The following is a 13,324-nucleotide window of genomic DNA, read 5'->3' as shown; positions in this document are numbered from 1 at the left end:
GGGTTCAATCCCCAGCCAAGACAAACCAAAGACTTATAAAAATGGTACTAGCAGCAATGTGGCAGGATGCTTCAGTGCTAGATGTCACTATAAACTGCCACACTGCTGACATCATAGCGATATGACTAAAATTGTTAAAGCAATGTTAAAAACCAAACAACACAAACACTCACAATTGTATGGTAAATTCATTAACTTTAGAACACTAGCACAAAAGAGATCATAGTGCTGAAAATTTGCAATCCAGTTGGATTCTCAAAAATGCATCTGATGGGAAGTATTAAAAATAATTCTCAGCAAATCAGTCACTTATTTCCACAATGGAATCCAATCTTCAATCTGTGGTCAACATCATACACACACAAAAAGTAGATCTAAAGGGACGTTCAGTGACCATATTTACGAGTGCAACTCCTAATATTAAAAGGCCAGGATAGTACAGTGGTTATGCACTCACTGTGCAAATCTGTGATTCTGGGTTTGGAACCCAGATCCAATACAAAGAAGGGTTAAGTTAAAGGTGGATCCAAATTTAATATGTATGGAAGTCTGATACTGCGAATAGATGCTTCATTTTCTGCTTAAACTGAAAAACTTTCTCGATTTTCACTGAACTGTGAACTATTTCTCTGCAAAAGGGGGGAGGGGTGCATGTTTTTTTAGCGACTCCTTTCTAATTAACCCCCTTCTATATCTACTGTTGATTAATAAAAGAATTTTTAAAAATGAATTGTTTTTGGTAACAGTGTGAATAAATGGAGTAGGAACGTTGTTACCAGCTTTTTTTAATCCAGTTCATGTCGCCGTTTCCGATCTGAAGTTAGTAATATTAAATCAAGGTTTAAGTTACATGCAGCAACTGTGGAAAACGTGACATTGTTGATGATGTCTATACTGCTATTGCCACCCAACAAGTGATATCAAGGTCTTGGCAATTTCACACGTAAGGCAATAAATAAACTTTTAACCCTTAAGGCTATGACTGGTAATCTAGACCAAGGGCTTAACACAATCAATCGGTACTGTCATTTTTACTCTAATTAACACAATCAGTTGGTACTGTCATATTTAATCTAATTAACACAATCAATCGGTACTGTCATTTTTAATCTAATTAACACAATCAGTTGGTACTGTCATATTTAATCTAATTAACACAATCAGTTGGTACTGTCATATTTAATCTAATTAACACAATCAATCGGTACTGTCATTTAATCTAATTAACACAATCAATCGGTACTGTCATATTTAACCTAATTAACACAATCAATCGGTACTGACATATTTAATCTAATTAACACAATCAATCGGTACTGCCATATTTAATCTAACACAATCAATCGGTACTGTCAGATTTTATTTAATTAACACAATCAATCGGTACTGTCATATTTAATCTAATTAACATAATCAGTCAGAAGTGTAATATTTAATCTAATTAACAAGATCAATCAGTACTGTCATATTTAATCTAACTGACACAATCAATCAGTAGTCATATTTAATCTAATTAACACAATCAATCAGTACTATCAGATTTAATCTAATTAACATAATCAATCGGTTCTGTCATATTTAATCTAATTAACACACAAGCATTACTGTCATATTTAATCTAATTAGCACAATCAGTAGTCATATTTAAAATCTAATTAACACAATCAATCATTACTGTCATATTTAATCTAATTAATACAATCAATCGGTACTGTCATATTTGATCTAATTAGTACAATCAATCAGTACTGTCATATTTAATCTAATTAATGCAATTAACCAGTACTGACTTAATTAGTCTAACTGAACCCTTTTCTATCTCCAGTTATTCATCTTTAAAATACTACAAATATACTCAAGTCACTGGGCAAAATTACCCTAATGCTCAACAATTATATCTTTAAAACTGAAGGAATACCGCACTGGGTATTTTTAACTATTGGCCTGGGCATGCTTTGTTATTTTGAGAGTTAAAAACCACTGTCTGGAACTGGTACAAGGACACGACAAAATCAATGAATTGACTGTAAAACACATGTCAGTCTGACTATGATCTATTCATAACACCAGGAATTATGGTTTTCATATTACAAACAACCAAGCAGGGAACCTAGTTCACTTTTCCTTTCACAACCCTTTGCTCAAAATGGCATCAGCCAGGTGATGAGTATTATTCAAATTTATTTTTAGCAAGAGCAAGTACAGACACAAAATTAATGGATTTTTGGGCGTGGTCAAAAAGATGTTTGTACAATCTACTGTTCATTAAAATACAGCCACAGAAAAACTACTGTATAAATTAATGCAACCTGATCCTATAAAAAAAACCAACTTTGTATATCACCAACCTTCAGATAAATTGGTTAGACACTGAATGATGTAAATTGCCTTAATTAATTGCCTTGCTTTCAGGCCAGGGCTGGCCATAGCTAGGATAAATGATGGCCTGTGTGAACCTTGTATTCAGTACCCCCACCCTCCACTTAACTGTGGCACACCCACCCAAGCTTTACATTTGGCACTCCCCTCCCCCTCCCCAGTCTCAGCACCCTGCATGGTGGAACATACAGTAGCGTACTAAGGGTAAATGATGCCTGGGGCAACAATGAAGGCCCAAAGCGGTTATGGCACCCCAAGACCTCTGGTGCCCAGGGCAACTACCCCATCTGCCCCCACCTCCACTCACCTGTTAGTACACTGCTGGGCACATGTCGTCTAGCCCTAGTGACATCCTGTTTCAGACCAACACCCCAGCCACCATCAATGTGCAAATGCATGATGCTAGTTTCTTGGTACTGATTTTTTTCACCTAGTGCTAGATTTATAAAAATGTTTCGTGCATAAAAATTAATGTTTAGCCTTCAGAATTAACCTCCATCCCAAAGTTTAAGCATCTTGGGTAAGCCTCAGAGTGTAAGGACTATGATTCGCATGGGCAAATGCCAGTTTGGGCGTGGTCAGGAAATGTCAAATTTGTCTTTTTGAAGTAAATTCTATTGCTCTTATATTTCAATTTTAGTCAGCCTTCTCAAGACTTTCTTCTACACCATTTTTTACCCAAGCTGCTGTACGTTTCCTTTGTATCTTTCCTCTGCTGCAGGCTGCGTTGTTTTTATTGAGTTGAATACATTTTAACATGTGATGAAAGAGTTCAGGTCCCTTGCTGAATGATGACAATAATGGTAACGTTCAGGCATACTTGTACAAGCTATGAAAAAAGTATGTCACTAATTATTTCTTACTAAAACTTACTGTTTGCACATTCAATGACTAATTACTAGTCACTTTCAGGCACCAAAACCACTTAAAATTAGGGTAGAAAATATTTATTTGATTAATTCCACATAGTGTAAATACAATGGTAAAAAGGGTTGTTTATTAAAAAAATATCCGATAATTGTAAACCTCTGTAAAAAAAAAAATATCAGCCTAATAGCAATAAATGTAATACTGTACAATAAATCCATAAATCATTTTCTGACAATCTCATACATGCTTCAGCATCACCTACTTGAACATATCCCCAAGTTTCTAGGCTAACCTCTCCCAACTTCTGTCAGATATCTGGCCAGTTAACCCGACTTAACTGTTCAAAACTACGAATGAGTGGGAAATTTCAGAGGAAACTAAGTTTTTGCCTCGTTTTATTTCATTTAATGGTGCTTTTAACACCTTAGCTATATCATGCAGAGAAAATGGGAGCTACATGCTCTTCCCAATGATACACCAAGGCAGCCAACCCAGGCTGAACTTGGTGGGTATCGAACCTGTGACCGCTTGATTATGAGTTTGATGCTCTACCAATGAAGCTACAGTGACTCGCCAGAGGAAACAGACATCTTCGCATTCTGTATCACCACAAACTACTTGTAACATGGCACATGAAAACCAACCCCTCCTTTATTCAAGGATTCACAATTTGGTGATTCACTAATTTCTAAAATGTCATGTAAGAAATGTGAATTTTGGGTTTTCACTAATTTTTTAAATATCATACTGAAAAATTTGCAGAATGTGCAAAAATCTCATATCATGGTAATTAAAATAAATGTCCATTCTTTAACAGTAATACAATGAGAGCATAATCGGTATAATACATTAATTATGAAAGATGCACCATCTCTTGTAAGCATGTTACATCAGAAGATCACATGATTCTTTGCATAATTTCGGTCAACACATGTATCACGTACACACTATGATTATACATTATAGCTACATACCGCAACTAACAGTACCACCTTTCTAATAACCATCCATGGGCGGATTAAGGCTCACTGGTGCCCTAAGCACTGACAAATCTTGGAGCCCCCCTCCTTTCCACGCTGACCCAGTCCATTTTAGTTGTTGACCTGTCTGACCAGATATACAATGCAGGTTGCAGCAGTACAAAAATGTATTCATATGATAACACAATATACCGTACAAACTAAGCCAAGCTCAACTTTGTGGTGCCGCCTTTGGCCCTGGTGCCCTAAGCGTGTGCTTAGTCTGCTTAATGGTTAATACGCCCCTGATACTGGTACATCTACTTCTGTACAGTCATTACAACACATGAAAACTAGTAAATACATGAAGGGAGAGGCACTTTTCCCTCTCTTCATGAACAGTTAATTAACCCTCCACATGGGAATAAAAACCTAGGTGTCCCGATGTGACGTCATAATGGGGACAAAACGCTACTGGCGTCACATACTGATTGGTTGACACCTAGCGCAACTAATGCAGACTGAATTGCTACTTTAACTCGAGTGTGTGCTGGGTCTATCCTTACTCGAGTATAACCTCACATTCAGGTCGCTAGGGTCTATGAAGCCAGTCATACTGACCCAAGACCTGACGGCTCAATTAAATAGTGTCTTTTATGCACAGTAATGCCTGGGGGATGAGGCTCTAATTTCTTCCCCCAGGATTAATTAAATTGTCCGCTTATGGACATTAACCAGACGTACATGCCTGTGTAGGCGAAAACGTCTATAATTTAAATGATGATGATGCAGTTGTGGGAAATATTGATACAAGATCTGAACGTGAAAGCTGTAAAAGTAACGCAACCCAATATGAGATGATAAATTTGGAGGCATGTTTCAAGTGCACTGCAGATTCATTCTCTGCAAAGTAAACATTAGAATAAGAGATAACCCCTACAAACATGATGTCCCAGTATCTTCTGTGCCAATTGTAAATCAACACATGTAAAACATCACAACCTTAAGAAGCCACTTCGATGTACAGATTACAGTAGATAATGAAAGGGATAAGTATCATCCAATCCCTAGTTTTCACGCAACGGATTTGATTCTGAGAAGAAAAAAACTTTTGTTGAATAGTGCTCCAAACAGTTCTTAGTAGAACACATGCGAGTTTCCTCTCATTGTCACACATGAAATGTTTCATTTGTCCATATTACATTTATAAATAAATTAATGTAAATAAATTTCTATATTTTTGAATGAAAACTACACAAGTTTATATTGATAATTGATTAATCACCTTTTGCGGTATACATATGTTGACAGTATGTACCAGCTTGAAATGAATTGTTGTTTATAAGGAGAACAAAAACGTGCATGTACATTTAATCAAAGACACGCACCTGTGTGATTAAGTTCGACTTAATACCCAAAATAATGCCCTCAAAACACAAAGACCCACCATTAAGGTCAAAACTTCCATAAAGAAGAGTCCCGTCAATGCACTGATAGTCTACATTCCAAAATGAATTTCCAGGAATTCAAAATAAGACATTTTCTTCTGTTTTCTATGTTGAATCGTGTTTCATATTCCAGAGCAATAACAAGATTTTCAAGATGGTCACAATGGCTGCCACAATGACAGTGACAATGGCTGTCACAATGGCAGTCAGATCTGCATCGTTTTCATTTAGGACCCACTAGACACCATAAGATTTCAGCTGAAGCCCCATGTTGATCTGACTTTCATTTAAAGAAGAGTAGCTATAACATACTGGATGTCAGATGAGCACCAATTTCGTCAGAACCAATTAGACATCACGAGAAGTCGTTAGGTGAAAGCCACATTTCAATATAAATCTCCTGGATCAAAGACAAGCTGCTATAAAAAGACGTGAAATAGCCACCATGACAAACATATCAGAGGTCAGATCGGTCTCATTTTCCTTCAGGACAAACTAGACCACATCAGAATTCTGGTGAAAAATCCATGTCAATATAACTTTCCTTTTAGGAGTAGCAGTAGCTATTTTATCAAGATCAGTCCAGTTTCATTTATGATCTACTAGACAGTTTTCAGTCTTTAATTTGGTTTCATTTTTTGTGGCTTTCAGCGTTTAATGCCCTTTTTACCATACATGCGGCTAGTATATTTGGTGCACAAAGAACCCGGGAGAAACCACTAACCCATGGGAAGCCACTGGCAAGATTTTGCACATAGCCAAGCCGAGACTCAAGCCCACATGAAAAAGGTATGATCATTCAGTGATCTGCTAAAATGAGCACATCTGACCACTTGGCCATCTGGTTGTTGTTGTTGTTGTTGTTGTTGTAAGGTTTAACGCCATTTTTCAGCACAAGATACTATACATGGCGGCCAGTATTAATGGTGGAGGAAGAACCCGGGAAAACCCTGGAAAGAATTACCAGTCCACGAGAAGCTACCGGCAAGCTTTTTCACATACCCACATTGGCTGGGCCTGAGACTCGAACCCATGCAGACAGAGGTGAGATGGCAGTGATCCGTAACGGTGAGCGCTTTAGACCACTCAGCCACTCAGGGCCCCTGGCCATCTGGGTGGGGTTCCTACAATGTTTTTATAGGAAAACACAATGTCAACATGACCAGCCATTTAAGAAGAGAAATGATAACAAGATTTTCAAGATGACCATTTGTAGCCATATTTTATATGAGTGGCACCATTTTCATTTAGGACAAACTATATATCATAAGAAGTGTTCTGGTGAAAACTTCATCCTAAGCTGACGTTCCTTTCAGAAGGATTATGGATAACAATGTGTTCAAGATGATTGCCATGGTAACCACATTGATGTTAAATTTGCACTATATTCATTTACAAACAACTACACATCATAAGAAGTCTTTTCACGAAAACCCCATTTCTATATGACCATCTAAAGAAGGATTGATAACATTTTCATGAAGGCTGCTTTTAAAAGTCACATTAGATGACTACACAGACAAGACTATTTTCACTTACGACTAACCCAACATGATAAGAAGTTTTCTAGTGCAAAACCCCCGATATGACTCTCTGTTCTGGAGGAATAGCGATAACGAGATTTTAAAGACATGCAGCTGCCATGACAGCCATTTTGGATCGAAGATTAGCACCATATTCATTCAGGACCAACTAGATATCATATAGACCATCCATTCAGGAAAAGTAACAGCAACAAGATTTTAAAGATGTCTGGTTATACTGGATGTCACTGAACACCATTTTCATTTTGGTCCAGCAAGATCATGGGATGGATAGTCACCAAGTTTCAGGGTGTTACTCCATGTAGATTAGGAGAAGTGATAACAGTCAGAGATGACAGAAATTGGACACCCCTTAACTCTTCAGCTGGTCTATGAACCAAGAATAGCCACTTGTAAGCTGGATTATACATGTCTGAATCCTAATATGTATGTGTGGGAAGGAAGTGGCTGATAAAATACACAGAGATCATCACGATTTTCTACGCATCATGCATGTTTGGTGTATTATTAGTGACCTAATTTAGTAGTTAAAATCAGTCTCAAAATTGGATGCCACATGTGTTGTATTAGGTGTGGGGATAAAGAATAATACGTAGAAAGTGGAGAGTTCCCAGCCTAATCCAAAACCCCTTTTCTTCTAGCACGGTGGTTCTCAAACTTTTGTAGCCACTGCTCGATTGGTTATCCTCAGCGTCTCATGCCTTACCCCGTAAAAAGCATTATTCAGCATTAGTGCTTCCCCTATATACACACACACACACACTTTGGGAACCACTGTTCTAGCATGTGCATCATGGGGACACTACTTCAGTATTGTATGTCCATATCCAAAGAATTCAAATAGTCGTTAAATAAAATTAGTTCATACCGATCAGAATAAAATTCAAAGAATTGCAGAGATCAAAAAATTTCTTAAGTATTGAGTGCATGTAATCAAATCCATGGTTACAGCTTCTTTCCAAAGTGTAATTTTATATACCAACTATCCCATGGAGATCATCATTATAAATAATCACATCAGTCATTCAAACTATAAATATGCCGGGATCGTCCTGGGCTTTGCCAATGTCGCAAATTGCGAGAGAAAAAACAAAATCCTTATTTACGACAAAATATACCATCTTGCGCTTTTTTGCGACAGCCTTTTTGGCTGTTTAATTTGTACATGCAATCATGGACTTGGAGTGAAGACATTCAAAGGGACCACGACAGGAAGCCACAGACTTGGATACACAATGCACTGGATTCTGTTACATAAACAAATCCTTTGGTCGTATTGACAAACCCACCTTTTACAGTGCATTGTTACATCATAATCAGCTTATGTTGACATCTGGCCTGAGTAATGTATGCTGTGATATAGATACACGGCTCAGTCATGCTACCGGACTATACCTACAATCGACCGACCTCTGAACACGCGAACAGAACCAGCTACAATTAAATGAACGAGGGCTAATCCTTCTGTTGTTTTTCAAAATGTTCCAATAAAACAGTATTGCTGAAACGTAGAGAAAACTGATTACCTTCGAAGTACCGATTGCTGTGTATAAATACAAAGCAAATGAAAAAATCTCAATCAGAATTTCATATTACCAATAGTGCAAATTTATCATGGGTACACGTAAGTTAGACGTTGCGTGTTTATCATCTCACCCTAAGGGTATATTAACAAAATTAACAGCATTTGGATTTAGTGCAAATTCATCAGACAACACAGTCACTGAACCTGATGTTATATCTGACAATCCAACATCATCTACTTGTAGTGATGGTAGTAATGCTTCACCACATCATGATGAACGGGTCAAACGTTCTGGAAAATTTCTCGACCAGCTCGAAACTTGGGCGTCTGTGGCTGAGATATGATACAAAGTTAAAGCAGATGTTCTGTGATATATGTATCAAGGCACAACTCGTCAATTCACTTACAACTGGTTGTGATATTTTGAAGGAGTGTGTCAGGCCGGGTAAGTAATATATGCTAATTTTGCTCATTGATCTTTTACTTTTGCCATCAATCCCGTGTTACGACTTAAATTACGCAACAAGAAATATCAAAACAAACAAGTTTTGCATAATTGAAAAATAATTTTTTTCTCAAAATACAGGAGTGAAAAAAATTAAATTAACTTACAGCATGGTGAATGAATTCCTATTTCCTAAAAAGTCTTTTCAATTCCAATAATTCCAAGAAATCTGAATACGTTCCAACGAAAAATGCACCATCTGTGTTGAAGTTTTAAATGTACAGAAAGATTTCTAAACAATTCAAATGGTCGTTAGATAAATTTAGTTAATACCGATCAGTTTATTCCAGCGTGTCATGCAAAAAATAAACCTTTTCAAAACCCACGTTGGGAGATTGAATCCGAAAACATGCAGTTCTTTTTGCGGCAAATTTAAGCATCGTTTTCACTAAATATTCACTTCTTTTTTTGGGTTCAATACATATGAAATTCTCAAAAGACACGCCGTTTCTCCCTGTGGAGTGCATTATTGCCCTCTTCCCAACATGCCCCCTTTTCATATTCATGTCAGCAATGCCCAAACTGCACAATAGCTAAAGGTTAGACTCAAGCCTCTTCAACATACTTTAAAGAAACCGCCTGTTCTACAGGGAGTGAAAGCACTAGCAACTGATTGACAAATAAACAATGACCTTTTTTGTTATAACTAACAATGCCCACAGGGGCTCGTATCGTTGCTTAAAATTGACCTGTCATACATGTACAATAATAATAACTACAAGGGAGGAAGCTTCTGTCCTTTCTCGCGCGACCCATTTAAGAATAAACAGTTATTTCAAGCCACATTTCGCGTAGCGTAATAAATTTGGTACCGATGTTTAGCTCAGGCATTCTACTGTGTATCCCTACCAAAAGTTTGACTTAATATCATACCTTTAAGGAATGACAAATCATTTTCCTTAAATGGGTCGCGCGAGGAAGGAGAGAAGTATCCTCCCTTGTAGTTATTATATAGTACATGTATGACAGGTCAATTTTAAGCAACGATACCAGCCCCTGTGACAATGCCTAAAATCGGTGTTAATTTAAATTAACAGTTCAGATGTGGTCTCAAGGTACCGTACATGTGATAACCAATTCCCACATTTTATATCCCACCTTATTTCCTTATAGTTAACTCATATATGCATATAATACTGCTTACTAAATAACATATTTATTCATAATTAGTTTTTGGGGGGCACATATGCTCTGTGATGTTTCTTCATTCCTTCTTTTAGTTTAATGACGATAATTAATGCTTATATATATATATATATATATATATATATATATATATATATATATATATATATATATATACACGGTACATTAATGCCAGGTGTTGACTCGTTTAAGTTTCATTGGTGGGAATGAAGATCCTAGTTTGCTGTCGAGAAAAAAATCTACAGCATTCAGCGATCATTCTTGTGATACAGGAAGCAATTCACTACAAACAAAACATGTAAAGCGCGGCAAAAATACATGTCTGAACTCCTGGTAGATGGAGATGTATTCTGTGAAGCTATCCTAAAAAAAAAAAAAAAAAATGGGGGGAGGCATTTAATTCCTGAATGCATGAAATTGACGGTCGCATTATACATCACTTATATTTCATTGCAAAGTACAATCATAGGGTTTTAGTATTAAAATGTCATTAACTAAAGTTCCTTACAAAACTATTATTTGGAAAATAATATACATAATATAGAATTGCTTAATACCTGATGCTTCTATTTTAAGAAAAGAGAGACTGTAGATGTCAGGAAAGTAGATATTTTACATTTGATAATGCATTTATTTCAGGTGACAAGTCATACCTATGCACTAACGGTGATGCGGGATGCAAAGATCATGGAAGTCGTGCATAACAGTCAAGTAATGATTTATTTTGTAATGTTATGGCTGTATTGCTTGTTGTAAATAAAGTAATAACTATTCCATCGTTTTCAATTTTCATTGCCTATTACATTAATACTTGTTCTGGCTACATTTTTTGAAAATTGGCGATAAAATATTGAGGTTGGCGATTTTGTTTTTGCGAAAACTTTTTAAAAGCCAGGACCATCCCTGAATATGTACCTTGAAGACTATATGATTTTATCAACCCCTGTTATTACAAAGCAATTTTTATTCACGGAAATATGATCAGTAGATTCAACTGGAATCTTACATTACATATTCAGTTCACATTCCTCCAAAGAAGTGGGAGAAACCTTATAGTCTGTTTCTCAAATTGCCATGTTTGCAGTCTCACTCGAGCGTGTTTGTGGGGCACTAGAAACGACCATTCAGCAAATGTACCTTGGTGTCAAACTTGTGTATTACAAAACTCTGCAAGGAAAAGGTGACAAAATATGTATTTCTAACACGGCTAGCAATAAAGAAGATATATTTTGCAGTGTTTATTGTTATAAAAAAACACGTGGACATAAGTTTATATTGTCTGCGCAAAGTGAATAAACACGTATCTTAAATTGTCTCTGTGACTCACCAGAGGAATATATGACTAGAATAAACATGCATTATTCGTTTTTTGCTTTAACAAACGGTATCCAGTTCAGATGAAAGGTTTATTACAATAAGGAGTGTATAAACCTAAATGTGTTTCCTGTGGTCCAAAATATGTTTGTTACTTTATAGAGAAAAAAATTAATATTCAATAACTATATTTGCATTTGTAAAATAAGTATAAAAAACCCACTGCTGACCAAAATGTACAAATAAAAAATATTTAATATAAATGAAAAAAAAAATTGGTCATTTTTTTCTCCAAACACAGCATGAAAATCTAATCAGAACATCTGCATATGCTTACAGTCATAGTAAGTTTCATTGTTTAATTCAAACAGTTGTGAAAAAGTTAAAAAAAAGTTCAAACATATATTTTTAATTATTTTAAAAACAGTATTATGGTCTGGTGTGAAGGCCTGAAAATCTAACCAGGTTATTTCAATATCAATAACACCTCTATTCAAATTAACATGTCTACCTGAAATAGTTATATAAATGAATAACATATACCTGTTTAATTTGATGTCTACTTCACATGGTTAACTATATGAATAACATACCTATTAAATTTATCTGTCAAATGGTTATCTACATAATGAATAAGATATACCTATTATTAAATTTAATATATCTACCTCAAATAGTTATCTACATATTAATAATATATACCTAAGATTACCTATTAAATCTAATACATCTACCTCAAATAGTTATCTACATATTAATAATATATACCAAAGATTACCTATTAAATTTAATATATCTACCTCAAATAGTTATCTACATATTAATAATATATACCTAAGATTACCTATTAAATTTAATATATCTACCTCAAATAGTTATCTACATATTAATAATATATACCTAAGATTACCAATTAAATTTACTATATCTACCTCAAATGATTATATACACATGAATCAGATATACCTATTAAATTTAACTATTTCAAATGGCTTGGCTTAAGGACAAACAAAAAAATGTGTGTGGTTCTGGTTACATTAAAAAAAATTAGGGTAGGTAGGTCAGTACAATCTCTTTTGTTTCATTTTCTTGGGTCTGTACAGATTTATATAAATCAAGCATAGACTAAATTATAAGCATCCCTCATATCCTGAACTGGACTTCTATCATAGTTACATAGAGCTTTCTAAAAAGATATCCTTTTGTAAAAAAAATTCTCCAAATATTTTTTCTTTCTTCCAATTTTTTTTAAAGTGTTGTATCAGCAGAAAAAAAAGAGCAGGTCAGGTGACTACAACCATACATTCTTGTTTATTTGGCCTGATCATATTAATAACTTCTGAAACATCGAAAAAGTTCCAAAATAGGTATAAACTGTAATATTCCCAAAATAATCTGAAAATCTATATTGCTCATTTGCTTATGACAACAGTAAAATGTCAAATTCAAAGGAGTTATGTTAATAACGTTTATACTAATCTTTAATTGTGCTAAAATTAGATTTGTGAATGCACGAATATACAAATATTCATTGGGCTGACAGCAGCAAAATAAGATGGCCTTCTGCTCTCACAATAGGATCATAACATATAACAGTAAAACCGTAGCAGAACTGAATGCAAACAACTCCTATA

The 13,324-nt window shown here is 35.4% G+C and overlaps 1 protein-coding gene and 1 long non-coding RNA gene across 5 annotated transcripts in view; one reads left to right on the top strand and one right to left on the bottom strand.

Annotated features, from left to right (window-relative positions):
- The window catches only part of LOC149804849 (spectrin beta chain, non-erythrocytic 5-like), a 338,094-nt gene that overhangs the window by 300,221 nt on the left and 24,549 nt on the right, over positions 1 to 13,324 (bottom strand). The window lies entirely within an intron of this gene.
- Positions 8,254 to 11,150, top strand: LOC149804850 (uncharacterized). The gene is made up of 2 exons (XR_016414632.1): positions 8,254 to 9,170; positions 11,016 to 11,150. It is a non-coding gene; the product is annotated as an uncharacterized LOC149804850 (long non-coding RNA).

Source organism: Sinohyriopsis cumingii, chromosome 2 (genome assembly GCF_028554795.1).
Source record: "Sinohyriopsis cumingii isolate HCF-2022 chromosome 2, ASM2855479v2, whole genome shotgun sequence".
Lineage (NCBI taxonomy): Eukaryota > Metazoa > Mollusca > Bivalvia > Unionida > Unionidae > Sinohyriopsis > Sinohyriopsis cumingii.
The sequence above is the reverse complement of the archived record's forward strand: the minus strand, read 5'-3'. Positions and strand labels throughout refer to the sequence as shown.